General features: G+C 34.5%; 1 long non-coding RNA gene across 1 annotated transcript; it reads right to left on the reverse strand.

Moving 5' to 3' along the window:
* Nucleotides 1-47: 47 nt before the first annotated feature.
* On the reverse strand, nt 48-2,749 carry LOC138704336 (uncharacterized). The gene is made up of 3 exons (XR_011333325.1): nt 2,560-2,749; nt 2,036-2,141; nt 48-931 (listed from the first exon to the last, which is right to left on the reverse strand). It is a non-coding gene; the product is annotated as an uncharacterized lncRNA (long non-coding RNA).
* Between the last annotated feature and the right edge of the window lie 3,251 nt (nt 2,750-6,000).

Consider the following 6,000-nt stretch of genomic DNA (forward strand, 5'->3'; position numbering starts at 1 on the left):
ACAATATGGATCGAGCAGAGCAAGCATAGTTACAAATGAACACAATAGACACAATAGTGTTCCAGAAATATTTATTTGTAAAGTAACATAAAAGAATGTGGAAGAAGCACAAAGAACACAAAATATATTGTACAGGTATTATTACTACATTATCAAAATAATAAGGAACAACTCTCAGTGATCATTATTACTATTATTATGCATTCGTCTGGCTTTTAAAAGCCACTTTATTCATGCACTAACAGGGCACACTCTGTGAGTCTCCGTAGTGATTCTTTTACATTTACATACTTCTATTAATATCAGAAATACGCAGTACATTGCCATTTGTAAGTAAAAATTGTTTAAATTCGTATACTATGCAAGTGTTCAAGATTATAAACCATTTTAACACATTTTTCTCAGCAAAGTACAATGTTTATTGTGAGGAAATGAGATATTTATGTCGAAGAATGTTTATTTATGTGCTACTTCTGTAATTTCACTGGAAAACAAACTGATACAATGACATGCTGTATGAAAACAGTAATATATGTCTGGTGTTGGTGGGACTGGAATGTGTTCTTTGGCAAAGGAGGAGGGACACAGGCCTGTGGACTTTCTTTGATAGGTTTTTGAGGGTTGTAGGAATTTGAGGTCTTTTTGAGGAGACAATTGGGTAAGTTCATTTTCTGGTAAAAGTCGTATAGTTGATAGAATGGATGAAGGATAAGAAAGTTGTGCGGATGAAGAGTAATTCGATTGTGAGTCTGAATGTGCGCTTGTGATTGATCCATCCAAAGATGGAACTGCCGACCAGTTGAGACCTTTTCTCTCTTTTGTTTTAAAATCAGTCTCTGAAAAGTGACGACTGCATACTACTATGTTGAACAGTGTCGTAGCAGTATGTTCGGTATAGGTTACACCTATACTTTCTGCCCAATGTACAGCCCTGTAAAATGTAGAAGTATTAATTAGAATTACCAGTAAATAGAATAGGCCTACTCTAGTATCATACAACCTTGGGTCTATTGTATATTCTGGGGCATTTAAGAACTACGAATTTTATGATACTGTTCGAAACTCTAAGCTCGTATATCATACAGATCGAGTCTCTTTCTAGTTCTATGATTATGTAACTAGCAAAATATGCAATTAGGTAGTTACTTTGTAGAATTTCTAGGCATTTTTGACAATGCCGGCTTTGTTTTCAACAACAATTTGTGAAACGGGAGTAGTCCAAGTTTGTACATGCAAATGCAAAAACTGTTGCGCATTCTCAGATACTTTCATTTCAAGTAGGGTTGTCTAGTGACAGTACTAAATAAGAACCTTTTCTTTTGATTCATTTTTATATTTAATATGGTATTTTTCCTGAAAAGCTACACCAAAAGAGACACAGTTTCCTCTTGTTTCACTGGATTCTGTGTGATTTATATAGTCATAAACATGTGATTTTAGTTTCCACGCACAAATAATTTCAAAATAAAAATCCTATGACATCTCTTTATACTTATGTATTGTTGTAGCTCCTCCCGTATTTGTTACAATGTTACTAATTTATTACCAACATAACATGTGAGAGGCCAATCTTAATTAGGTTACTAGGGAAATTGTCTATTTCTCTAGTATTGCGTTCTTAAACTCTCTAGTGTTATACTTGTAAGAAGTGGAGAGACGGGCTATAACAATGCATTAGAATATACCGTACAGGTAAGCATTAAACGATTTTTATGCTGAAAGTATTTGTGGCTGCAAAATAAAACCACGTGTTTTACATTATACTGTATAAATCTCACAGAAACCTGTGAAGCAATAGAAGATTGCACTTTATTTGGTGTAGCTGATCTGGGCAACTACTACTGATATTTTTATTATTACAAAACATGTTTGGCTACTGCAATATTGCACAGCTAATCACGTGCTTAAATGTTAGGTTAGGTTTTAGCATATAAAAATGGACTCGCCTAAAAAAAACATTGCTGTATTACTCTCTGTAGGTACAAATACAAGAGTAATTTAAAGGAATATAGATTAAGTAATCAATATTACTAACCTCAACATTTTTCGGGAAGTGGAAAAATGGTAAGTCCGAATCTCTTCTATTTGACCCCAGACAACCAGGCACAGAGCAAGTTTTTACCCAGGTTTTCTGGGACATGCTGGAATGACAGACAATACTAGTGATTTTTGTTACATCCCTAATAAGTAATTAAATAATAAATACATATTATGTTAATCAATCAATTAAGTTAATTAAACATATTATGTGTTTAATTCTTGCATTGTTTGCTTGAAACGTATCAATCATGTCACCTCATAATAACTTCAATCACAATGTGTTAAAACTACATCACAATAATTATTCACTTATAGTTATAATTTCAGCAAATAAATCTCCATTTGTAAAATAATAAGTACTAAATATCACCTCCTTCTCAGAATAGAATAGGTGAACACATGTAACACACGTTAACAAAAGACACGAATACATAAATAAACAACACAATAAGTGCTCATTATGTTTCATTTATAATCTCAGATCTCCAATGCAAAATAAGTACGTAAATATCATCTTACCTCAATAGAAGAAAACACGTGTAGCACAAAACTTCTGAGTAATATTACCCAAAACACGTTGAAATACGAATGAAAACACATACCGGTACGCAAAACATCGACGCAGAATTCGATTTGTTGATTTGTTTGCCATCTATTGAGGAATTATTGAAGGAACGAGGACTTATTGCTTACCAATGTCGGTAGATGTCTCTCAGTTAACGTTGTAAATAACTCAAATCAAGTTGCACCCCCCTGTGTTATACTAGGGGCAGGAGAAATAGGCGGGTATGGCGAACCCCTCATTCACTACCCCGACTCCTACACCCTCAGAACCTGCATGGTGTATGGTCCTGTCCCAAATAACTTACTCGTCCATTCACACGTTTTGCACTATCGGAAAACTTTAAAGAACAAATAAAATAATAATGTGATTTCTAGTAATTACAAATACCTGATTTACTGAATATTGTTGTTTTGTTTAGCCAACTGTCCGAACACAGGTCTGAAACTCACAAGTGACAACAAAAAGGCATCGCTCATGAGGTAACTAAGCCGGGATATAATAGGTTATGACGGCCAGTTCTCTTTCCCCCTCCATTGCATACATCGCTGAATAGTAACATATTACACTAATCAGACTTTAGATGATATTATCATTTATAATATTTAGCAAGTTAACCATTTCACAAATGTAATAATTATTATAATGTAATGTAAACTTAATACGAGAAATCAAATATTTAGCATCACACACAATTAGACCTATTTTGTTTTTATGTGTTTTCAGAATATTATATTGAAATAGTAAATACTAAAATATAATGTTTATACAGTTATCAACTTTGTGAATCATGAGAAAATAAAAAATTAAAGTGTAAAAAATTAATATATTATTTTGTACTATGTGTAGAAAATGTACACGTTATATGAAACATGAAAGGCTTAGCTTAACAAAAGAAATAACACAATAAGTATGACTAAAAAAATCGTTTTATAAATAAAATTAGGCACTCAACAGTACTCCAAATCTATACGATGAGTTTCGTTCAGTCTAAATTTGTTTATGAGTCTGTATTATTGCAATCCATCAATAATTAAATACAAAAATAATCTGTGGATATGCATTATTAAACTAGTTGGTCCACATATAAGTTACACATCGCGGAAACAGTAAAATGTATTGATTTCAACTCCGATCAAAGTAGGTAGAAATTATAAACAAATAAAACATTCAATGTAATAAGAAGCACTGCCATTAATGTGTTTGTATCATTTAATTATACGATTATAACTTTCATCGTCGTCATCATCTCAGTCTGAAAATTTGTCAATTTTGTCAGTAATTATACACGTTAGGCCTACACAACAAATTATTCACTTCTTCACATTTAAGGGGATATTACTTATCCGGTATAAGCAAAAAATATTGTCATTATCAACTCCACATACAGTGAAACTTTTAGAGAACTGATAAAAATACAGGCATCATAAAGTTCAATTTGTTCATTGTTTAAAAAAATCCACTACTTCGAAAACATGTCAAAATTCACCGTCATTATCACTGTCTACTTCAGAACTGTCACTTGCTAAATTTACTACAATTCTTTTCATTATCACATCCCTGGCCACTTCTTTCATAAAATCCTCTTCCTGTATTTTCTCAGAGTGCGTCACACATTTTTTCCAGTCATGCACTGTTACTCTGTCCAAAGCTTCCTCCAGCAACATTCTAACGTCTTTAATTTTAAATGTTTTATTTTTTTCTGCAACCTCCCCTTTTACTGTCGCCCATATTAGTTCGTTTGGATTATACTGACAATGGTAAGGCGGTAGACGAACTACTTCATGACCCATCTCTGCAGCAATGTTGTCTAACTCATACACTTTGGGGAACAATCCTTTATATTTATCCACAATCTGGAGTAATTCAGGAACGGACTTTTGAGGATCATGAGGAATTTCTTTACTGGCGAGCCAGGACACAATTTCTAACTTTCTGGAATTTGTTGTGGGAATTTTCTCGAACACGCGCGAATGGTACGATGCATTGTCCATGACGATGACACAGACTCCGGAGAAGATCGATGAACCACTCTTTAAACACATCGCTGTTTATTTGCTGATGGTAGTCACCACTGTTGCTTGCTTGAAATACCATCTTTGCCCCTTCAATAAATCCATAGTTCGATGAGTCTGCATGACAAACAATTAGTCGTGACCCCTTTCCAACGGGCACCGTAAGACCACCAGATGATGATGAATCAGTCCATATATATATGTATGTATGTATATATATATATATATATATATATATATATATATTCTACTGTCGTTTTGGTTCACCCACGTTTCATCTATATAAATTATTGGGCGCGGAGTTTCTTCTTCTCTGATGTCGTGCATTTTCCTTAAGAAAGAGATTCGTGCTGCAACGATGTCGTTCCATTCCACAAGAAAACGTCTGCCGTCATTGCTCCTCTTGTTTGTATATCCAAGTCTTCTCAGAATTTTGCCCATCGAACTCTTAGAGCCTTCGAAATTAACAGCTTCCATCACTTTTTCCCGCGTGGGGGTACGTACCTTGGTCATAAAATTCTTGAATTTTACGCCTAATGAGATCCTTCTGTAAATCGTCTATATCAGTGACAGGCTGCTTATGTTCTACAGTCTTCTTCGGAGACGAAAAAGATGGCTCCGCAGCATTGTTTTCTGCTGTTCTCCCTTCTGCATAAATTCTCTGAACCGATCGCAGAGAAACACCACACGCCTTGGCAGTAGCTGTCTGCGTTGATGATAGTACACTTTTAATGTCCTCACAATCTTTAAGTTCTTTCAAGAAACAGTAAACTTGATAAATAACGCCTTTAGTATGACTTCTGATATCAGGGCTCGACTGAGACATGATAGCGATTACTTGAATGATTAGTATTTAAAAATACTGTTTGTAATCAGTAATTAGTATTTAAAAATACTGTTTATTGTTGTATATATTTGCGAACAAGCTATAACACAGTAGTATCACAGACGAGCACTTGTCAACAACTAGCATTCGAACGCAGCGACAGGAAGGTCTCTTTGTTCAGGTCATAAACCGCTAGGGAAAGTGTGGAGTGAGTCGTTTCCGCACAAGACCAAAAACCCGCCTATTTCTCTTGTCCTTACTATAAAGCCAACGAGTTAGAAATCTAACTCGATTTCTAACTCGTTGGTTAAAGCTGTAATCGAGAAAATATGAAATTTCCGCCAGATGGTATTAGCTGCCAACGTTCGCTGAGGAATGTGTGTATGGTTTCTTGTGCGATTATACTAAAATATTGTGCATCTTTCTACTGGTAAATGAGTTTATTGTGATGTGATTCAAAATGACGAATTGTTATGTACCATTGTATACTTCGAATAGAAAAAGAGTGGAGGAATAATAGCATTCCACGAATTTCCGAGTGATAGAGAAAGTTGCGA

Source organism: Periplaneta americana, chromosome 8, assembly GCF_040183065.1.
Source record: "Periplaneta americana isolate PAMFEO1 chromosome 8, P.americana_PAMFEO1_priV1, whole genome shotgun sequence".
Lineage (NCBI taxonomy): Eukaryota > Metazoa > Arthropoda > Insecta > Blattodea > Blattidae > Periplaneta > Periplaneta americana.